Genomic DNA, 25585 nt, shown 5'->3' on the forward strand with positions numbered 1-25585 from the left:
CTAAACAAATGATAAATTTGATTCGTAATGTTTTTAGTATTATTACATTTTTATTGCCTTTTTCTTGGAAATTGTAAGTATTTTGTTTAATACCTGGGGTTTTTGATTTTCAAGAGAACGGTTATGAGTCATGGGCCGTGTGAATTTTATGATGAGTAGAAATCAACCTTATTCGACATTCACTCAAAGCCCCAAAAATAATGGACTTAAAAGTGTATTAAACTGTATATAAGACATTTGCGAATATATTGGTACCATTAATTTGCCTCTGAGATAAAAAAAAGTATGTTTTTTTGATATTTTTCTCTTGCAACAAATCAAATTTCAAAATTGAGTCACCAAAAATGTTAAACTAATTTTTGCTCTAAAACAATCATTTTTTGGAGTTAGAAAGTGCTTAATACCTCATTTTAATCGCCTGGCATTGCTTTATAATGTACAGGTAATTACTTGGTTGTTTTTAGAACAGTTGACTAAAAAATCGAGGTTTTGTGATTAACCCACTTTTGTTGTTACTCCATAAATGATATTTTTTTTCCAAAATTTTTGGCCGTAAAGAAGCTTTATATATCCATATAACATCCACCAAAATTTGACTTTTGATATTTTATTTATAACATCACCAGAAGGAATTGAATTTTGGAAAAAAAATATCAATTTATATTTTGCACTGCTATGCATTGTTCTCGTTCTTGTTTCTAAAAAATATTTATATAATTAAAAAGAGAATTATTTGACGCTTCTATAGGTATGTTTATCATTTTTCTAGCTTAAATATAACTATAATTTCAGCATTTTTAAACATGATCATATTTAAGTTATTGTAACAACTATTTATTAAAACAATTTTTACCATGCAAAACAAGGTGTTATAAAGTGTAGGATCCCTCACAATATCTATCTGTCTGTATATAATGCATTACATATGTAATGCTAATAAAGAGTATGCTATAAGAGTGATCTTTTATTCAAAGCTATTAAAGTTGTTAGAGTATATGCTATTAGATAATTCCAAGAGTCAAGGATATTAGATGTAACTTAAATTCCTAGCTATCAGAGTATAATATAAGAGTATTTGTTGCAAAATTACTTAAAAACAGAATACTGTTTAAGGGCATACTTATATTTGTAAGTAACAATTCTGGTAACAATTATAGAGTTGCAATGGTTTCTCCTAACTTTGAGTTTAAAATCAAAAGAGCAATATTATCAGTAAGATTTATCTGTTTTGATTGTACAGAATTCAAACCTTTGCTTTAAAAAATCATACTTGTATTTTTCTAACTTCTTAAGGAAAGCAAACCATTTCATTTTTTTCTGAATGAAATTTTAAAAATTTATTATCTTTTGAATATTCTTTAACATGTTGTCCAAGAAAACTTTGTCTTACTTAATTACTCTGACAGCATGAACAATAATTTTGTTAATATCATTGTCTGATAAGGATAGGACAACAAAATGCTCCAATCAGCACACCCTTAGTCCTAGAATCACATTGTAAACTTTAGTCTAACTATTTATGTCCAAACCTTGAGTCTTGAAAGCCAATCTTTTGTGATGTCATATTTTACATCTCAAACAATAGAAAAAAGTTAAAAACATTTAAATTGTGACTTTTCAGTGATGAAATGAAGCATACAACCCCTACAGTGTATGCATTTATCCAATCATTGCTGGGAGCCATCAAAGAGGAAGTAGATAATAGAATAGAAGGAGTTATTTACTTTAGTGATGGCTGTGGAGGACAATACAAGAACAGGAACATATAAAAATATCATGATATTATTATAGTATGATGTTTTAAGTTCATTGATCCTAGATGTTGGGTCAACTTTGGTGTGCAACAAAATTTTTTCATAAATATCCAGGTAAAGAGCAAAAATATTTTTTGACTTAAACAAAGCATATTATCTTACCAAAATACTAAAATATACTGTAGTAGTACATCCTCATATTAAATACAGGTATTCAAGTAAATTTCAGGTTACAGGACCTGATCCTCCAGGTCTCCAGAAATATTTAAAAGGTTTCTGTGGCTGCAATTTTTGACTTAGAGACTTCAAATTTTAAACATAATCTTTCTTACATGTCTACATAACGTATTAAAATTTCATTAAGATCCATCCCTCCTATTATCTCAGCCCCCATTAGAGCTAAAGGGCTTAAAAATTTTGTGCATGTCCCTGGTTTGATAATGAATTTCGGACTTTAAGTGAGTAATAGTAATCTTTTCACTTCCCTTACTCTTTTATTTAACAACCTTTTTAGAGCCTTGTTTACTTAAAGATTTTAAAAACATCTGTATTTTTCTTATTTTTGAAGCTAGAAGAACATAAAATAATGATTAGCTTTATCTAAATTTTATTATATGGTTAATAAGATACATAATATTTTCTAAAAATGATATTTTATTAAACATTTAACAGATACAATTTTCTGAATCTGGCTCTCCACGAGAAGGATAATGGATTTCCTGCAGAGTGGCATTTTTTTGCCACTTTGCATGGAAAATCCGAGTGTGATGGGCTAGGGGGTGTTGTGAAAAGACAAGTTGCCAACTATTCACTCCGCCAATCAGCTGACAATCAAATTTTAACTCCTAAACAACTCTATGACTATGGGGTAACAGCAATTAAAAACATTAAATTTTTGTATATAAATAGTGAACAAGTTGCCAATACTAAACTGTTTTTATTCCCAAGGCGTCAGGCAGCTAAGGCCATAGAGAATACTCAGAAATACCATTGTTTTATGCCTGATAAAAATGATCTAAATGTTATGCATGTTAAAGAATATTCAAATGATAATAAAATTTTAAAATTCATTATATAACTTTTTTCAGAAAAAAATGAAATGGTTTGCTTTCCTTTAGAAGTTTGAAAAATACAAGTATGATTTTTTAAAGCAAAGGTTTGAATTATTATAAGGGTCTGACCTTCTGTACAATCAAAACAGATAACTCTTACTGATAGAATTGCTCTTTTGATTTTAAACTCAAAGTTAGGAGAAACCATTGCAACTCTATAATTGTTACCAGAATTGTTACTTACAAATATAAGTATGCCCTTAAACAGTATTCTGTTTTTAAGTAGTTTTGCAACAAATACTCTTATATTATACTCTGATAGCTAGGAATTTAAGTTACATCTAATATCCTTGACTCTTGGAATTATCTAATAGCATACAGGGTGAGTCAGAAAAAACTGAGTTTTCCGATTTTCTGATACAACCAGTAGGAATATGGAAAAAACAATTATAGGTTCTTGTTCTCTATAAAAATATACATTAAACTTAGAAAAGGTGTTTTTGAATATCTCTGAAAACAACGGCGCTTTTTAGAGCATAAAGATTTCAAAAAGTGTGTGTGATGACTTTTTCGGCCATTATTTTGTACTTTTTAGGTAGATTTATGAATAATAAAAAATGTCTACCATTCTAAAAAGATAAACAAACAAATTTTTTGATTATTAAAATTTGTATTTAACATATTGTAAATATTTAACATCTTAAAAATACAATTTATTTAAATTAAATTATCACATTATAAATCAAACGTTTTGTTGTAATCTATTGTTAAGATTTAATGCTCCATGACCGGAAAACCAGCTCATGACCCGAAATATTTCATCTTGTTACCTAAATTCCTCCCCCCTCCCCCTGTATTTCCTCTATATTTGGTGCAAGACTGGATTTAATCTCCAAAATCTCCGCCCCCTTTTGACAAATTATACTTGTGTGTTATAATCCATAATAATAACTTCATTTAAATAGGGTAGGGTTTCTAAAAGGCATTTTCATTTTAAAAATTCAAACCTTGATAACTTTTTTATCTTAAGAGATTTTTTTGTCAAATAAAAAGGTTTTTTTTCTTTTTACTATAAGCTACGTTATTATAGAAGATTCTTTTAAACCACATGCATCACAATCAAGAAATATTAAAAAATGACAAATTGCAGTATTCTAAAAATGCTTTTGTGAGGCGCCAAAAAGCATTTCACCTTTAAAACTCATTAAAGTAGTTTTCTTAGACCTTTTTCTAAATAAATATTGAAATTTTAAGATTTTTTTATACAAAATAGATGAGTTATTTTAATTTTTCTTGATCAACATTTTTCACACAAGGCATTTTTTGACACCATACACCTATCATAGAGGCCGTATTTTTAGAGATAATGAAAAACACCTTTTACAAGTTTGATGTGCTTTTGTACAGAGAACAAGGATATATAATAATTTTTTCTGTATTCCTTCTGGTTGTTTCTGAAAATCGAAAAACTCAGTTTTTTCTGACTCACCCTGTATACTCTAAACACTTTTATAGCTTTGAATAAAAGATCACTCTTATAGCATACTCTTTATTAGCATTACATATGTAATGCATTATATACAGACAGATAGATATTGTGAGGGATCCTACACTTTATAACACCTTCTTTTGCATGGTAAAAATTGTTTTAATAAATAGTTGTTAAAACAACTTAAATATGATCATGTTTAAAAATGCTGAAATTATAGCTAGAAAAATGATAAACAAAAAATGATTGTTTTAGAGCAAAAATTAGTTTAAAATTTTTGGTGACTCAATTTTGAATTTTGATTTGTTGCAAGAGAAAAATATCAAAAAAACATACTTTTTTTTATCTCAGAGGCAAATTAATGGTACCAATATATTCGCAAATGTCTTATATACAGTTTAATACACTTTTAAGTCCATTATTTTTGGGGCTTTGAGTGAATGTCGAATAAGGTTGATTTCTACTCTGATACCAGTAGACAAGGGTTGTGAAATTAAAAATTCCAGTTTCTGATTAAAGATGGAACAATGTTGACAACTTCCAAAGATACAAAGCTAACTATATTTTAACCCAGGAAGCGGGGGGTATTTGGCTGTTTATTACAATAGTCCCAAAAGTTTTTATAATCACGTTTTCTCATTTGTTGGCTTAATAACTTAGGGACTTTTATTAAAATTTAATTGGTTAATTTCAACAGTTGATTATTATTTCAACAACTCATTTTAATCTACAGAAGGGGTAAACTTGTATCACTATTTGGGATGTACATTAATCTATCGGCCATTGTCTATTCTCTTTAGTTTAAGAATGGAGAAGGTATCAAAAATTAAAAGTTGTTTGGATTTTTGACAAATAAAAAGAAATAACGAATAAGCTAAATGTTGAAATTTTTATTTTAAAAAATGTGCTCCTACATCACGTATTATGCCTTATTGATAATGCTATTAATTTTTACGTTGAAACCTTTTTAACCACAATTCTTACCATGTTACAACTTTTTTTAACGGGTATAATACTCTTCTTTTTTAAAATGTTATTTTTTAGAAACCATTTATTTTATGACTTTTTTTTGTACAATTGCAGAATAGTTATTCATCTCATCGTATTATAGACAACTTTCTGCGTATAATAAAATAAAAAATATAAGATTGAAACCAGTTTTGTTGGTTCCTAGTGGCCAAATGCCCGGGCTAACAAAACTGTTGTAATCTTATTATTTTTATTTTAGTTTTCGTGCAAAATTGTATTTAATACGATGCTATACATGATTTTTCAGTATTGCTGAAAATCGGTTCTAATTCTGCAGATAATAATCAGATTAGAAGCCATGGACAAATTTGGAAAATTAAAAATTAATGTTTATATTATTCTTTGATAAAAAATACTTGATAAGTTACTGAGTTCTCAAACTTCTCGTATTCAAACATTTCCTTAAAAATAACTTTTAATCTTATTAGAAATGATAAAAACATGTAAAATATAAATAAAATAAAGCTAAATACCCGGGCTATGTTCCTAGCTGTAAGTTTGAAATGGCTCAAATAAAATGTTCCCACAAAACACCAGAAAAGAGTTAAGTTGAATGCTTTTTCAGATATCTTAAATAAAACAAACTTTCAAAATAGCGAAGTTTCTCTCAAACGTTCCCAACGTTCGTCTGTATGACAAAGACAGTTAGTGCAAAACTTTCTTCTTAAGGTTAAGAATTGAGAATTAGAACGTAGGTATAAAGATATTTTATGAGTAATGGATACCGTCGAAACTAAACTATAATTTTGTTATATTGTATGGTTACTATGTTTTTGTAAAAAATGTTGAAAGTTTTGATAATAAAAGTATGATGTATGTCACATGAGTTCTGCAATTATACCCTCTCTTCAACCATTCACGTATAAAGGAATCATCATACACACAAAATGTATTATTTTTAAAACTTTTAGTAATAGGGAAACCGAGTCCCCAAGAATAAACTTTTTTATTTAGATTTTAAGGTATTAATTTATTGCTTAGACAAAACCTTCTTATGTTGAGGGATATTTCATCTGTAGAAAACTATTTTTACAGTTAGAAATAAGAACTATTTAGACAAAATGTTTTATTTTCTGTATTCCTTGCTTAATATCATTTTAATTGTTATGAAAAACTATTAATAAATGACAGAAAAGTTTAACCAAATATTTTTTTTAGTTGCTACATATACATTGGCAGATGGAAGGGGGTGTCACAACCCTCTTAAATGAAAATTGGGTAGTACTGCCTTCACTTTTTTCATCCCTACAAGATTTTAACACACCCCTGTTTAATCCCTCTGTACGCCATTGTACCTATGTAATAGATTTTTTTAGAGGCCAAAAAAAGCAATTATGATTTTTTTTGCCTACTTACCATTCCCATTTTCCTTACATTATTGTATGTTATATCACTTTTGGGTGGCCGGGAATAAAAAATTATAGAATTTATTTGATGCGAAGATGCTTTACAATTTATTTTGACCGTCATCACTCTGTTTGTATTCGTACGCTTGTCATTGTATGGCTTAGAAATCGAATAATATCCGCTGGATTAGAACCGGCTCTTAGCCATACTGAAAAAAACATGTATAGCATCGTATTACAGACAATTATCCACGAACATTAAAATAAAAATTATAAAATCAATACCAGTTTTGTTAGACCGGGACTTCGGCCACATGGATTAAGAAAACTGGGTTTGATTTTATGATTTTTTATTTTAATATCCGCGGAATTTTGTCTATAATACGATGAGATAAATTACTATTTTAAAATTTAATTTTGATACTTTTTTTCAGGTATTGTTAAATTTTCAATGCTTCAGAGATGAAAGGACGACAAGTAAGTTAATTAGCATGAATACAGGGATAGAAATATGGGCGAATAACAATAACATTCGTTCTGCCTTGGGTAGATTATAAATATGTGAAGGAAGGGAAGGGTATAGATCACCTGAAGAAAAACCTTTTTGTCCTACTTAATTTATTATTAGATTTTATTATATCCTAGTCCATAATAGTTAGCACTCTGTTATGAAATAACCTAAAAAGAAAGCTGAATTTTTCACCATGATTTTAGTAGATTTTTAAAAAGCAGAGTATAGCCGCTGGTATACTGCTGCAAACCTCTGTTTTTATATTTAAAGTGTATTGTTTAATTAAAAATTTAAATAGTAACTTATCAATGTAAATTATTTTAGAATAGCTACAATTGCTGTACTTGTGTAAAAGGAACTTAAATATAATTTCACAAATAATTTCACCACGGAACCCCCTTCACCCACTCTCACTATTTTTTAAGGTTCTTTTTTTGCCTATGCAAGGAGCTTTAACCATGCAGGGCTCTGTTAAACTAATTGATAAGCATCAAAATTCATTTTTTTGTGGTCCACTTTCTGTTGAAGTGAAATTGCCTCGACTTATAATAACACAAATATCTTCTTTCTCTGTGTTACTAATGATCTTTTAATATGGGTGATAATAGAAATACTATTTTTCTAAACTCGCAACAATGTTTTTCTTAACAACTTAATAGGTCTGGTAAAGGTTGAAAATAGGTCAATTTTGGTCAGCTTAATGCAGGGCTCGGCAGCCGTTCGTCAGCTGCGACTTAGCCTCATATTTAAACCCGTTTGGACGCTTTGAATTTTTTTTTTAAAGAGTGTTTGCTATATTTAGCTTCCAGCTGAATGTAAAAGTTTGATTTCCCTGATGCTCACAGTCGGCAGACGCGCGGCTGCCGAGCCCCGGCTTAAAGCTGATCTGAAGGGGGATATGGACATAGCACACAAAAAAATAGTTTACCCCCAACGAGTCAGTCAGCTTAAAAGTATTAAATTTAGCAAAGAACACATATAGTAGAACATTTCTTGAGAATTCACTTAGGAATTTTTGTTGTTATTTTACTTTTTTAAACAAAGTATATAAGATGTTTATTAGTAAAATTAAGTTTGTTAATTTCAAAGCAGTTTTTTTCTGCTTTATAAAGAAATTATTGTTTTTATACAATGAAAATAATTCTCAGATTTCTGATAGTTTTACATATTTTTTTCCAATGGAATTTGAATCAGAAACCTGTAAAATTAAAAAGAAAACTATAAAGTAAGTAATAAATTCTTTGATATTTCAGTTGTTCTTTAACATTTTATTGCATTTTTATTTACAAATAAAATTTTTAAGAACAAAAATAATTTAATTGCTATTATAAATGTTTTACATTATTATTAAACTTTTGAAGCCTTGTTCTAATTAATTTATATTTAACTTGAGGAGGAGGGAGTTGAATTCAATAACCCAATTTTTATTTTGGATTTATTTTTTAAGTTTAAAAAAATTTGGCTGGAGGATTTTTTTTTTGAGAGGGAGGGTAATTTTTTTTCTATGGGCGATTTCTCTTGGAAGGATGTGGTACCCTTCCCCAAATTAGTTTAAAAACCTTCCCTGGACTAATTAGAAGCTTCACTGTGAAGGATAAAAAAAATAGATTCAGCAGTTAGTGAAATCCTTCGCTACAGACAAAAAAAGCTTATTGTAAAATAGGATGTACTTTTTCTATTGGGTGTAGGAACTTTGAAATCTTCTCCCAACGCCACCTTTAAAATCAAATAATTTTAGATCTACTACTAGAGATGTAACAGAGATCTTAAGTAGCGCACAGATAGAATTATCCACAGAAAATACCCAACTATTTTAGATAATGGGATTGTATTGAGCTAACTTGCATTATTTTCAACACAACAACTAATCTCAGGTAGAGGAGTCATTCACATATGTATATAATTTTCGTACCAGGGAAAGAAGAGGTACTAGTGGGTTTCGTCGCATATTCACAGTAGCTTTTCTCCTATTTCTAGCCACTGCGGGGGGGCTCTAATCCTGCGGGGCCAATTTCCTAACCTTGCTGTCCAATCATTAACATTTACCTAACCTAAAATAACCTATCAAAAGGTACTGTGAAAACAAGACGAAATTCGCTATTTCGTTTATTTTCCATGATCCTAATTTTGATTATTTTAATAACATTAAAAGAAAGTTGTTTATTACACTAATAATTTTCTTTAAAGCTTAGCATCACTCACTCTGTCTGTATGTAATGGTTATATGAAACATTAAAAATCTCTTAAAAGTAATAGACAGAATAAAATCTAAACTTTGTACCTCAGAAAAAAAGAAATGTGATTGAAAATAAAAGAATGATGGGATTTTTTTTATAGGGGTGATTTCACTAGGTAGGGTTGTTGTACCCCAAAATTGTTATAAACCTTCCCAGAAACTACAATGTAAAGGAGAACCATACCTGGACAGCCAGACAGATACAAAGATCCTGTTACATATATAAAATGAACCAATTAGGCGAAGACTTTAAGGCCTTCTTGCATTTAGCTTATTAATTTAGAAAATTTATTCCGAAAAGTTATTGACATTTCTTCTAAAAATTACTCTTAGCATGAACACATAAAAAGTAGATGTATCAAATACCTGATTTAATGTCTTTGAAAGTCAAATATTTCATTTTGGATGTGGAAAGCTCACACTTTTCCTCAACAGTTTAGCGGATTTATGACCAACACGCAACAAGCGGTCAATGGATCCTATAAATAGACATATTTGCAAAATCAAAACTGGTTTTAGCTAAATTGTATCTGCTCCTTCTTCCGGATTATAGAATTTTTAAGAATTTGACTAAAAATGTGTGATGATTTGACTTTAAAATAACCTTTGATGTAAAATGTATATTACCTCTAACACATGAAAGCAGTAGTTGTTTTAAAAACTTTTTTTGTAGATTAATTATAACTCATGAAATTGTCGACGGCAGTACCTTCTGGTTTTAATTAATGCTTTTTTTCTTCAAAATACCTTGAAATCTTAAACTTAGAAAGTAAAAACAGTAATGAAAAATCAACATATCATTTAACTAAACAATTATGACAACATCCATAAAAGCGAAGCACTGAAACTGTAGGACAAACGGACATTAACACTTATATAGTATCAGAACTGAATAATCAGAATATAAATGTATAAGAGTCGAAGCAAAATTGTAAGTTGAAAACTGCTTTACTTTCTAAATCGTACCTAATTACTAAAGGAATCACCATGCAAAGTTTGAAATCGATATGACATCTCTAACATGCCTAAATTAACGAAAAAAGCTATCCGTTTGTGAAGGACGTACGGACGGACCGACTCTAATTATAGAAAAGCTTCGCTTTTAAAAATACTGACAGAATTGATTTACAACATATTTACTGTTATTAAAAGCGAAGCTTTTCTATAATTTCTTTTCCGTCCGTACGTCCGTCAGTAAAAGTTAGATTTGAAGGTGGAAATGTTAGCTTTTTTAGTGGAACGGTTAGCTTTTTCCGTTAATTTAGAATTTTCCTATCGATTTCAAACTTTGCAAGGTTATTCCTGTAGTATTTAGGTACAACTTAGAGAAAGTGTAGCTACTCTAAAATCGTTACCAGAATTTCCGAACGCCCAATTTAAACTGTTGATATAAAAAAAATTAAAACATCATATTTTTATGTGATAAAATTATCCGATTGAACTGAATTTTGGGATACTTATTCCTAGGACAACAAAGTACAATGTTATAGGCGATGCATCTCTTTATCAAGTCCTAAAAATGTAATTATGTCCTTAAACATTAACTTGTATTTAATTTACTCATAATTTTGTTTAGACTTTAATAAATTTATATTCTGATTATTCAGTTCTGAAACTTTACAATTAATAATATTCGTTTGTCCTACGGTTTCATAGCTTGGTTTTATGGATGTTTTCATCCTTGTTTATATAGAAACAATAAGCAATTAAACACTATTAACAATTGTATGAAAGACACAATAGTATAAGTTATCAAACACATAAACAATAGATTGTTGAAGAAATTAGGCATTTAATTGATTATAACAAAGGAAAGTTATTAATAAGTTTAGTCTAATTAGTTAAAAACTGAATAGTTCTTATACATTAAATAGTTTTACTATTAAGTAAATTTGTTGCAAAATACAACATACTGTTTAAGGACATTCCTACATTTTTAGGACTTTATTATAGATGTGCCTCGTTTATAACGTTGTACCTTGTTGTAGTATTTATTACAAAAAGGTTTAAAACTTATTGTAGAATTGCTATGCTTTCTAAATCGTACCTTACTACTAAAGGAATAACCATGCCAAGTATGAAATCAATAGGACAATTATAAAAGGCCTAAATTAATGATAAGAGCTATCCGTTATAGACAGACAGACCAATCCTTAATAAAGAAAATCTTTACTATTAAAATCAAGCATCAGAAAAAGTCTTGTTTTTTTTAATTATAATTATAGATCCACAACGACCAAAATCTTTGACCTATGTAGATTATGATCACATTTGAAAAAGGTTTTGCCATGTCTTAAATAAGATACAAAATTAAATAAAAATTGTTTTCAATTGCTAAATAATCTTTAATACACCAGACATTAATTTGAAGTTAAATTAAAATATACTATATATATCTCTATATAAAAAAAAGCGATTGTGCGCCTAGCAACTAGTTGGTCTGTTTTCTAAGGGGTAAGGCATAAAATCATCCAGAGACTTAAATCTAAAAATCAAATAGCCTGAACCCATCCTGGGTCCTATGTACGTGAAGCTTTCCTAGAGTGTAGAACTAAATCAGCTATCGAAATCTTAAGCTACAGATAAAATACATACTGTTTACATACAAAACATATCAGATGATCATTATCAAATTTTTGTCAACTTTAATGCAATTAAAATTAAAAAGCATATACTTTACCTAGTAACTATTAAGTAATAAAATAGTAAATGAAGTGTATTCAAGTATATATTTTAAAGTAATGTTTTTAAATGAACCTTTCGTGTCATATATTAACCTACTTACTGTTTCATTATATAAAAAGTTTATCCATATAAAATTCAAAATGGTTTAAACCAGAAAAGATAGACTTTTGTGTAATAAACGGCTAAGTATCTAATCAATTAGGATTAATGCTTTTTATATCACTAATAATGCATAAAATAACCACTGTTATACATCCTAAATATGCAGTGTTGAAGTGTTAAAAATATTGTTTTAAAGCCTCAACAAATATGACAAAATTATATTTACAAGCTTTAAACTATAAGATGATTTTTGATTAAAGGTTATTTTAAAGTCAAAAAATCACATATTTTTATTAAAAATCTTTGAAATACTATAGACACGAAGAAGGAACAACAATTTAGGTAAAACCAGTTTTGATTCAGCAAATGTGTATATTTATAAGATCCATTGACCGCTTGATGCGTGTTGGTTTTAAATCCGCTAAACTGTTGAGGAAAAGCGTGAGCTAGTCTGTTTATTATATTAAATTTATATTTGATTTTTTTAGATATAAAAAATCCTCGAAATCCACCAAAATAAATCCGCGTAAATTTTGTAAATTGTCCGTGTTAATCTCGGCCATCTCTCTTTTCCTCCACTCCATTCCCCTCCTCTCTCCATTACCCCATCTTCTCTCTCTCTCTCCTCCGCCCTCTCTCTCTCTCTCTCCCACCTACATAGTAGGCTTTGCCGCTTTAAGAAAGAATTTCTTTTGGGTTCACAAAATTTGTCCGTCTTCCTTTTCAAAATGTATTTTTTTCAACTTTGCATTGCTTTTTGGCGCTAATTAAACGTTTTTCTTACAGATGTAACGGTAAAGAATATTACTGTATTTTATTTTTTTAATTGGAGTTATATCTTATCTATTTCTAAGCCTTTTTTCTAGTCTTACTATATTTTCATTTGCTTAGAATTGAAAGGTAAAAAGTTTAATCGACCCGGCACGCCTTTACTAACCCCCTGCCCCTCCCCCACCCCTTTATAATCAAGAGTGTATGCTATCATTTCCGCATATTGTGATATCCGCAATTTTTGGCATAATATTAATAATGCATAATAGCAAATTCATTGCAATGACTTTTTTTGATGATGGCAAACAATTGGGAAGGAACAATTTATGCTGTTGTATTAATTGTCGATTCTTAAGATTTTGCGGCAGTAATGCACAACTGGGTTTGCGTTTATAGTCTGTATTTGTCGATTAATACCCCTTTCCTTGTTTAAATAATCGAAATTCATAAATTAACGCTTGCTATGATTAAAAACTAAATGGTAGAATGGCAAGAAAAAACTATTTTTGGAAATAAGCGGAAAGAGAGATTTAGCATTCTTTTTTTTGTGACTGTGCGTTTGTTATATCTTAGGTTATAGTGGTACTGAACCGTCAAAATACCCTCATCCCCCCTTATTTCTTTCCCTTTTTCTCTAGATATCTGTGTCAGATTTTTTATTAAACTAAATTTGCTTAATTTTTTTTATTATTTGTATTTGTATTTTTATTATTTTTGGTTTAGTAATTTTCTTTACAAATATATATAATTAAAGAAATAAGCGTAAGCAATGTGAAGTGAAAAAACTCCATTATTTAGGCTTAGTTTTGTGTGTGTGTGTGTGTGTGTGTGTGTGTGTGCGTACGTACGGTAGTATGTAGTACCATGCCGTAATGTATAACTCCCTCCCCCTTTACAACTTTGAAATTTTCCCTTCATGTAAAAAGTTGACTTGTATAGCCGCCAAAATGAGAAAAAAGCCAAAGTGGCGTTTTATAACAAAAATAATAATAAAACTACGAGTTTCTAAAATTTAATTTGAAATTTGAAAAATTTTCAATGATCATTTGTTTATTGTCAATTCTTAAAAAAAGCCTTATTGTAACCAATAGGCTATGGTGAACTAACTTTGGCAATAAGCAGTTAACCCTTATAGATTGGGAGGGGGGGGGAGGGCAAAATCAGCCCCCCCCCCCTCTAGTTTTTTCAATGTCATTTTTTTGTAGTTAAGATAGAGAGTTGTGACTTCATGACTTTTTAAGTTTAGTAATTATACATCGGCAAGAGTTGATTTTATCAGGATATCTGGTGTGTGTTGGTCGTGGTGTCCGGTCAAAGTCAGTTAGGTGACACCAAAATTAGAAAAATTCTAAATAAATCTTAATTTCTACATCATGACTTTTGTGTATAAGATAGAAACCTAAATTTTTTTTGGTGAATGCTTGGATGTTATTAACATTAGAGAATAGTGGTGTTATGACTGTTTGACCACTTCCTGACTGATTTTATGACGTTTTTTTTTTGTCCGGCTTTTACAAATGACATATATCATGAATATTGTGGCTTCTACTACAGCTAGAGACTTAAAAATGAGCAATAATAAATTTCCGTGAGAAGTAAGGTCATGACCATTTGACCACTCCTTGACCAATTCTCTATTTCCTACCTGTAATTTTGTTTGTAAGCTGCCAGCCGCCGATTTTCAAAACAGCTCTAGACCAACCAAATTTTTATGTAGATTTGGATTGCAATTCTTTTGGATTATACAAGTAAATAAATGAATTTGAATTGTCTGTTTTACTTCATAGTCAACAGTTATTTAATTTTGGTGACAGATAAAATTTTATGTATGAAAATAATCTTGAAATGAAATGAAATGAAATGAAATGAAATGAAATGAAATATTTATTTTATGACACATACAAAAAAATATATATACATTACATGGTATAATCACAAACAAACAATAAAATTGATCATGATTACTTATAGTTTAATAATAAAGATAATAGTATTCACATTCAAAATTCGTGTCAAAGGACTAATTAATCTCTCTCGAGGTAATATTAAGTAGCCTTTGCAGATAAGAAAAAAATGATAAAAAATATATTAGATAACATGAAGCTTAATTATTTAAAATAAGAACTTACGCATTATATATGATGGGGATTATAATGTGGAATTGTAAGGAAGGGAATTGGAGGGGAAAGTAACATGATGTGTGTTTGTAATATTGACTAAAAACATTTATAATTAATATGAGGGGTAAATCAGTGAAGACTTGTAGAACAGACAGAATAAATGTTTTACATTCTTAGGTGGCAAGAACGGCAAAGAAGTCTATAACATGTTATGTCTATTTTTGCTAGAAGGCATTTTTTTAGCTTACTCTTAAATTGATTTAGGTTTAAGGCATTTTTTATATTATCACGGTCGTCAAAACTGTTCCATATCTTTGGAAATGAACAAATAGGAAGCCTCTCTACTAAGTTAATTCGAGAAAAGGGGATAGTTAAATTATTATTGTTTCTCAAAACGAAGTTACCATTTAATTCACCTCGTCTAGGCCACATATTATTAAAAGACCTTGGCAACAAATTATTTTTGTACTCATACATAAATTTTAGTTTGAAGTAATGAGCTAGAGATTCAAAGGGTAAAATATTGAGATTTTTAAATAAAGGACTAGAATGGCTATAGTAGGTTGCTTGCTTAATACATCTCACAGCCATTTTTTGTTTAGTGATTATGCCAGTAAGATTTGTGGGTGATGCACATGAGTAGATAAGGATTCCATAAACTAAATGACAATGAAAAATAGAGTAATATAGAGCTTTGAGAGCTTTTTCAGTAAGTAGACCTTGACATTTTCGGAGACAAAATAATGATTTAGAGAGCTTTTTGTTTAATTCATTTATATGAACCTTAAAATTCAAGGCTGGATCCAAATAAATACCCAAGAATTTTATAGCTGGAATATCACTTTCATGGTTGACAAAGTCAATTCTATGTCTAAGTAAAGGGTTAGGGTTAAGGGTATTTGGATCATTATCATCAAAATATAGATTGATTTCATTCCATGGAATAAGGGAGGGAGTAGGATAAAATATAGTGAATTTTGTTTTGTTGGGATGTAAAGACATTTGATTAGCCCTAAACCACTGGGAAATATTTTTGAGTTCTGCATTAACAAATTCAACAAGCTCATTTAGGTTTTTACCAGAGGCTAATATAGTAGTGTCATCACAGAAAAGTAGGACTTTTAAAAGTGTTGACTTAGGCAAGTCATTAAAAAATATAAGAAACAAAATAGGACCTAATATGCTACCTTGAGGCACTCCACTATCTATCTCTAATGGATCAGAGTCAAAAAGGCCAAATTTAACAAATTGATTTCTATCTGTTAAATATGATTCAAACCAATTAAGCAATTAATCTTTATATTAGGGTTGGCAATCCGGATCCGGGATCCGGAATCCAACCAATTTTTGGCATATTTTGGATTCTGAATCCGGATCTGAAATCTGTTTTTTAATAGCGGATTCCGGATTCTTAAGTGTTAGGCTAAAATTAGGGTCTTGAGTTATTTCTTTCAACTGCCTCTTTTTGAAGGCAAAGATTATCATCATTACATATAAAATCTTTTAAAATCTGGTTCGATTATCGAAAGTGAACCATAGAGAACACCAAGAACATTAATTTTTAGGACATATGTAGCACTTAATTATTAAAAAAATCCTTTTAAAATACTGCTAGAATCTGGAATCCGAATCCGGAATTCGCCAAAAATAAGAATCCGGAATCCGCCATTTTTTTTGACAGATTCTTTTAAGAATCCAGAATCTGAATATGGCCCAAAAATTTGACGGATTGCCATCACTACTTTATATATTGGTATAGTTGTCAGCAAGAACCTGTTGTACACACACAGAGACACACACCCTGTTACTGTATTATTAGGATTCTAAAACTAAAAAAATAAACAGTAATAGTAACTTTTGATAGAGAGAGTTAGAAAAAAAGGAGAAGAAAGAGAATAATCCATTTCAAGCGCAATAACGTTGGGACTATGACTTTTGTGAGACAATGAATAACTGAATTTGCTCATTATATCCCAATTAATACATATTAATACCAATTTCCTAGCAGAGTCCAGCTATTAGCCTTGGTTAGGGTAGCTTGCATTATTATTTCCTTTGTTCACAAATGTTTATAAGCTACTCTGTAATATACTTTGTCTGTCCATCAGTCTGTAACACAATGGGGGAAACATGATCTTAGCTCCTATTCAAGATAGACAGCTGAAATTTTTAGTGAAGATTTCCAATGCATATGCCCATCAAATCTATACATTGTTTTGTCCATCTGTCTGTTATTTGGGTTGCTAGATCCATTCCTAGATTTTCAAATTTTTATGATTTTTTCAACTTCTTTTCAAGATAAAGGGCTGAAATTTTCAGGGATTAATTTATTTTACATTCTCCATATTTTTACCAAGTTTTATTAAGATTTGTTTATTTATTGATCGATTCCTAGATTTTTTTGGTTTTCATGACTTTCTTTATTCCTATTCAGGATTGACGGCTGAAATTATCCAGGATTGACTATGCTTATTTTCTACATATTTCCATCAAGTTTTATTAAGATCTGTTGTATGACACTGCTCTATAGTAATTTATTCCGATATCCATTCATAATTTTTGAGCTTCGATACTTAAGGATATTTTCATCCTAGTAAATAAAAATCAGTCCAATTGTGCATTACAGTCGAATAGAAGGACAGACAGAAACACTAAAAATCAAGTACCTAATGAAATAGATTTAATATTCCTATTATATTATTAAACAAATTTGCTTTCTCAAAGAAACGTCCACCTACATATTTCCCCTTTTCCTCCTTTAGAGTTCATCCCCCCATTTGCCTTGATAAAAAGGGGAAAGGGTGGAATAATTCTAATTTCTACACACATACACACACACACAGTGCTGTGTGGTGGGAAGGAGGAAGAAAGAGAGAGAGAGAAAAGACTAGTAGATTGTGTGCAGTCGTGTCGGACGCGCACACACACACAAAACAAAGTCCTAAAATTTAGTGTAGTTTTAGGATTAGTAATACCTTTGCTTTGAAACATTTAGTTTTACAGTGAACTTTATACCTAATAATATAAATATATATAAAGTTAAATTGAACAATTATAACAAACAGAATAACAGTGTAAAGTTAAAAGAGAATTGGTCAAATTAAATATAAAAGTGTGTGTGTGTGTGTGGTATACAGCTACGCAAACACACACACACAATATACAAGAAGAAAGTACGTTTCTCTTCCACTATACCACTACAGAGCTAACATATCAAAATATATATACAAGTGAAAATCTAAGATTGTAAAATATAAAAACACGAGTGGCTTTGTATTATCACTCACGGCAGTGATTTAATTGCTTTGTGCAACAAAGTACATAAGGCGTGGTGGAAATTGTATTAAATATTCAAAAAACTTAACAGTTATCATCTTAATAGTGATTTTTTAGAATAAACATTGGTTGACCTAATAAAAGATGCTGACTTAAAACAGCTTTAAAACAATAAAGAACGATTAGAAAATAAAGATTAACTACACTGTGAAAAGCATTAAGTGAGGTTTTGGAAAGATATACACAAAATGACTACTTATGTTAAAAGACTTGAAGAAGGGCTGTATTGTAGTTTTGCGGGCGTCCCACCCCCTGCAGGAGGGTATAATATGAAAAGTACACGGTGTACTACAAGTACATGTGGTGTACTTCGGTACACCGGTTATCTGCATGTAATAAAATAAGTTTGTTTGGAGGAAAAATAGAGGTTGTGCAAAATATGGAAATCTTACAAGTGAGTATACAGTTGGTTATGGTATTAATATTAAGTGGCTGGGGGGAAGGGGGGGGGGGATGTTGTATATTAAATATGTTTTAACTCTTTTTCAATTAAGTTCTGCAAATTTAAAAGAGGGGGGGGGGGGGTTAATTTCATTCCATAATGCTTGTGAAAAGAGAGAGACTTAATATTATTCAAATTCTAGATTTTCATTTACATGATTTATGCCCCTTTTTTGTCATGTTTGATTTGATTTTATGCATAAATACACATTTATATATATTTTATATTTATACACACTATACAAGGATTACATATTCAACAAATCATTGGATTTATAAATCTTCTCTTGAATAATCTTAGATATGTTTTGTTAAACTGTAGGGCATCTTAAATTTGCATTAAAATGTATATCTTTAAATTGTCACAGCTTCTAAAGATTTTCTGAAAATAAGTAGATACACCTTTTTACAATAGATATGCAATTAATTTGATAGGTATACTTAACTAATTGTCTAGAATAAACATTTTATAATGCTAGGTTTTATATTTTGTCATTCATTGGAGTCTAAAGGAAGAAGTTACACCATTTTAATTTATGTAAATCTGCAAAAATGTAATCAGAATTTATAGATATAAAAGACAGTTTGTACTGACGTTTTATCTCCTATCTATGGGGATAATTTACCTTAAGATTGATTTTCCCACTCTTTTGTTGTCTTTTTAAATATTCTTGAGTTATCTTATTGGTGGAAACTTATTGGGCTTAATAATTGTTATGTTTTTGTCTATAGTAGTAGGTAGAACCATATAGAAGTGTGTATAACACATCTATTGTTGGGATATGTAAAGCTACATTTATTTATCTTATTCTATGAAAACTTTGAATGGCTAGAAATTATCTCATCTATGTCTTAAGAGATATTATGAATTTTTTTACAGTTATTAAAAATTAAGTTGTTTATCACATGACAAAGTGATTGCATATAGTCAATATATATTAATTTATATATATAATATTATTATTTATGTTTATCTTTGCCTAAATCTAGGACACGCGCAAATGATCAATATTATTCCAATAATTTTAAATTCTTTACAGTTTTTTGTCTTCAGCATATCTGATAAAATTTTAATAATCTACATTCTTCAAATGTTTACCTCAAACTTTTGTTATTTTCTGTAAAAACTAAATGTTTTTATTTTGTTACTGTAGGGTTTAGAAATTTTTTACCATCTTTTTCAAACATGCTAATTTTGTCATATTAAACCCTGTATTTTTTTGGCTAAAATTTGTAACGGGACTATTTGAAGATTCAAAGTCCATAGTTCAGGGACATTTTCTCCCTAAATACACCCAGTTTTAGCACAGGGGCGTTCTGGAGGGGGGGGGGGGAGGGGGGTAGTAAACACCATTCTATTATTAGACTATATTTTTATTTTATACATCCAAAGCTAACAGCTCTTTAGCAAATTCTTATGCACGTCTGTGCCTTACCATCTTAATTGATTTCTGTATTTAAGCTTATTTTAAATTTTTCCTTTAGATTTGCCGCCAGAACCTATTATTGATTTTTGGATCTTTTACTTGTTATGACAAAAAAATATTTCTACCCTAGAAAGCTTAAAATTCGTTCATAGCTTCCTTATAACAGGTATAGAGTACCTCTATATGGAAATTGTAATAATAATACTAATACAAATTAAGTAGATACATACTTGGACTACGAGATATTCATTTTAACCACGTCTCCCTTTATTTTTAATGAATTAAACATAGATTTACTTAGGTCCAAAGTATCATTCATTTAACTGAACAGATAAAAGGACCTTTCTCTCTATACAAACAAAGTAAATACGTCAATAATACTCTTTGTATGACGCAGCTCCAGTGGATAAACAATAAAATGTGTATTAGAAGTTTACCTAACATAATCAACCTAAATTAGGGTGTGTGTGTGTGTGTGTAATTATACTGTAGGGTTTAATTTGTTTATTTAATGTCAAAGTCTTCATTTTTTGTGTTGTTTTGGATTTGTTTGTTGTGAATATAAAAAAAGCATACCGACCTTTATCTCTTTCTGTCTAAGTTGATTCATTTGTGAACATTTTCCTAAAACAGGCCAATTATTTGTTTAATTTAGATTCAAATTTAATTTTTTCTTCATGTTCTACTATTCCTTAAGGGGGTTTTGTGGCTGCCCAATTAGATTTCTTGTCACTTTTTGTGCTCAACAAGTCAAAATAGGGGGAAGGGAAGGGAGCGGAGGTTAACAAGGCATTTTGAATGTTTATACATGTTGTTTAAGTTGATTTGGTGTAACATAATCTTAAGATATGTGAATTATTTACTCAGTTGAAATTATTTGCAAATATGCTTAGGCAAGCTCTAGCTACTCACTTCACCCCTCTTTTTTTTCCAATATCCCCCCTACATACCCCCTTACATTTTTTTCCTTCTCCTTGTATGTGAAACACTGTTCCTCTACTTCCTTCCTCTCTCTCTTCTACTTAAATTTGCTTAGCGGCAAATTACTAATAAAATTAATTAAACATACATTGAAAAATCTTCCAATTTAATTTCTTTAACATCAAATATCGTTTTTAAAAAACATTAAGAGGTAATGGATGAAAAATGTTAAATGCAAAGTTCTTTTATGCATGTGGGGAAAGTAGATGATTCCCTTATTTAAACCCAGGGCTCGGCAGCCGCGTCTTAGCCCCACATAAGCCTCCAATTTAAACCCGCTTGTGTGCATAAAAAAGCCATTAAGGTGGGTTGTCTGTTTAGGAATAGGTTTAGACAAGACATCCAGGTAAATTTTAAAGTTTTAATATGACGATATCACAGAGTCTCATACGCGGCAGCTGCGAGGCTGCCGAGCCTTGATTTAAACCTTTTCTCATTTTCATCTTGCATTTTATGGATTTTAAAGATTTATTATTATTACCTTCTAATACATTAGAACCTGCTCTATTTTATATTTCTTTTGGCATATAAAAATATCTTTATTAAAGTAAATAAAAAGCTTTTTCTGTGTTAATATTTTTTTCCTTGCAGTTTGATTAGGGTTAAGAGGAAAAGTACTAATAATATGAGGATAAAAAAAAACTAACCACATTTTTGTGTGATAAAAGCTTGGTGGACAAACAATGATTCATGGTGCTTGTTTTAATTTTAGTCAATGGAAATCCCCCCCAAACAATTTTAATTTCTCAGAATCTTTTTTGTATTTAGAAAATAGGTCAAAAATGATTTTATCCCCCCCCCCCCCTTCCCCCCTCAGTTTAAGTATGCATCTTAAATGTGTTGACAAGAAATAATTTATTATTGTTTTAAGATAATTAATAGCTTATTGATATACTTGAAAGATATATATACAAATAGTGCCATTCAAGTTTTATACAAAATAATAATTCATCCTCTTATCTTAATATGATAATATTATTTATCTTGAGAATTTTTTTAAAATTTAAGGATGTATAAAAATGAAACTTAACTAATGCTAGAACCCTTTTTCCCCCATGCCCTAAGAAATCTGCCCACCTTAAGTTTTTTTTTCTGCACTTGATCTAAGTCAATTAGAAAGTAGCCGTGTTGAAATTAAACAAACATCTTTTAAGGCAGAGCAAAAAAGAGTCTTTAAAGATGTTGAAAAATCACAGTTTTAAATGGAGAAATATACAATTTATTACTGTCTTATTCTATTCTGACTGACGATGCTAACTAAGCATGTGTGTGTGTGTGTGTGTGAATGTGTGTAATTTCAGTGTAGGAATTGAGAGAAAAGATTTTTAGCAAATTAAAATTAATTCTAATAGAAGACAAAGTTCCCTACTTCTTAAATTTCACATTTTTATGTTGACTGTAAGTTTTAGTGTCATTTTTGCATTAGCTGCCTAATTTGCCGTAGGAAAAAGTTGAAAAAAAAGCATTTTGTAAATTATTTTATTTATCTTTTTATTGTTTTTGTTTTGCAACCAGGAGTTTACCTTTTGTTTAATCCTATGTATTTGCAAACATATTTGCCCAAATTGGGTGCTAAATGTTTCACATAGATTAAGTAGAATTATTTTTTCACAAGAAAATCCTTGTAAAATGTTTTATTTTCTCCTTTTTTTATATTCTTTCTTCCTGGATTTTAAAAGTTTTTTTTTAAATGTAGGTAAAGGGTTAGTTCTTTTAAATAAGTTACCTAGGAAACTTGTAAAAGATTTTAATATGACAAATATAATTTTTAAGATAAAAAGAGAATTAATTTAAAGTCTTTTGAAATATCAATCTAAATTTATGTTATGTAAATGTAGATATTTTATTATTTAGTCATAGTTCTAATAGTATATATATTGAAATGAATTGCACGAAACTACCCCTTTAGAATATAATAATGACATAAAATAATATTTTTTATTGATTTATTTATTGTGTCAGGGCAATATGTTCATCAAATCAATTTTGGTTAGAAAAATTGATTTTTCTAAAGTTTTGTTATTATTATTATTTCTCTAAGGCTTAATATTGTAACTCAACCCTATTCATGTAACCTACGCGCAAGTTAACCATCCCCCACCCCCCAAACACAGCATGTTGTATAATGGGTCGTTTTCAGGGGGGGGGGGGAAATATTGCTATATGAATAAATGAATTTTCTCCCCCCAAAAAAGGCTTAATTTTGCATTATTTCTTGCATAAAAAAAGCATTTGAGAAAATTTATATTTTTTACCTGCTTTGTACAGGGTGGTTGTTGTTTAGTTATAGACAATTATTATTGTTAAGTAAGATAGGCAGATAGATAGGCCTTAACTTTATTAAGGTGGTTGCATATTATCTTACCAGGGGTGTCATCATGGGGGGGGGGGTGGATAAGATTGAATATAATGTGTGGGGAGGGGGGGGGGGAGAGTTGACTGAATGTTGTTTACAATATGAAAGTAAACCATTGAGATTGGTATGTTAGCCCTGTGTGTGTGGGTGTGTGAGCAGATTCAATATTTAATAAACTTTTAGTATTTACATTTTTTATGCCTTTTTATGCAGTTGACTTTTTCAATATTCTTTAGACCACCAAAGCAATGGTTTCAAAAAAATATATGTATGTGATTGTGGATTATTACTAAAGCTATTATGAGAAGTAATATTTTTTTTGGGAAGTTTTCCAAATTAAACTCGCATCCACAGATGTTGCAAAATAAATTGAATCTTATTTTTCGATCACTATTACTATAGTGGCGTTTTTTTGCAACAATATAAAAGCTGGACTTATACACACAAACACACACACACACACCAAGAGAAAGAGAGAAAAAAAGCAGAAAAGAGAGAGATGGTGGGTAAAGAAATTTGGTATTTGTGTGTGTGTGTGTGTGTGTGTGTGTGTGTGCATTAGAGAAAGGGAGGGGGATATATAAACTCATGGATGCCAATTTGGTCAATAATCTAAATAACAGACCAAATGCAATGGTCATTTGTAATTAAGGCTTTAACTAATTATTGGGCATAATAAAAATTTATTAGTTCTTCTTATTTATGTAATTTGAAATAAGATTATTTTAAAATATAAATCTAAACTAACTATAATAACTTTAAGAAGCTAGCAAGCTTTACCTAACCTAACCTTTGGTAAAATAAACGTATGTAAACTTAAAATTGTGGCAACCTCGAAATACACACACACACAGCATGTAATCCTGTCTCACACACACACACACACACATACACACACAGCATGTAATCCTGTCTCACCAGAGAGTTCATTCACCCCGGGCTTGCAGAGTAAACAAAGGGAGGTGGGAGAGAAAGGGAATTCAAAAGGGCAGTGGGCACTGAAAGGGGGCTGGGGTGGAGGGTTCTCATGAGCACCGGGGACTTATTCTTGAAACAATTTCTTTCATTGACACATTCTTTATCAATTTATATTTATTATTTAATATTTATATTTTTAATTATTCATTTTCTTTTTTACAAGTGTTCAAATTTGGAATAAGGTTTTTATACTTTTGTGTTAAATGGCATTTTTTTACCTCTTCCTTTAATCGAAATTGTTGATTTTTCCTCATATTTATGGCCCTAAGGACCTTAAAAGCAATAGTCTCTTAAAAAATTGTAATTTGTTAGTGTCAATCTTAGCCGATTTTTACCAATTTTTTTTTTATTTTTCGGCTAAAAACCTTATAAAATAGTTTCCTATCTTGTCGTTCAAAGCAGTAATTGAATGTCTATCTGACAAAGTAGTTGGATGTATGTTTGTTTATCTATAATACGAAATTCAAAATAAATTGGACTTTTTTTTACATTATTTTCAATGGGATGTAACAAGGGCAGGTGAAACAAAAGCTGGGGGGGAATAATTGGGGGCTGGCTTATATGATTTCCGGGATTAGAAAAATTAAGAATATCAATTTGAATTGTGATTGTTTGTATTTCTCTCTCTCGCTCTCTCAACTTTTAAATAGCGAAGCTTTTCTACACATAGGGTCTGTTAGTCTTGTTTTATCTGCTGCTATTAAAATAATAATAAGCATCAAATTTACAACTAACTTAGTCTGACGAATTTACCAATATATAGAAACACGTACATAAAAAGTTTCGTTATTTTTATTATTACCATATCTCTCTCTTTATTGTTTTCTTATGACAACAGAACATGATCTCTGGCGCCCACATATGGATAAAGTCCTCCTTGTTTTCTCATGTATTGTTTACCATTTCTTTTAATTACTATCCATCCACATATAATTTCATTGCACATGTACATTGATCCAGATTTTTTATGC

General features: G+C 29.9%; 1 protein-coding gene across 12 annotated transcripts in view; it reads left to right on the forward strand.

Moving 5' to 3' along the window:
- The window catches only part of LOC145322145 (serine/threonine-protein phosphatase 4 regulatory subunit 1-like), a 180418-nt gene that overhangs the window by 109184 nt on the left and 45649 nt on the right, over nucleotides 1-25585 (forward strand). For 2 of the 12 annotated variants that reach the window (XM_080163953.1, XM_080163954.1), the window contains exon 1: nucleotides 17985-18825. The exons of the other annotated variants lie outside the window; for them this stretch is intronic. The gene's annotated coding sequence lies outside the window, so the exon portion shown is untranslated. Of the gene's footprint in view, nucleotides 1-17984; nucleotides 18826-25585 lie in introns of those variants that run through there. 12 annotated transcript variants of the gene reach the window in all.

The sequence above is a fragment of the Acartia tonsa genome, chromosome 6 (genome assembly GCF_053477335.1).
Source record: "Acartia tonsa isolate MP-2025a chromosome 6, ASM5347733v1, whole genome shotgun sequence".
Classification (NCBI taxonomy): domain Eukaryota; kingdom Metazoa; phylum Arthropoda; class Copepoda; order Calanoida; family Acartiidae; genus Acartia; species Acartia tonsa.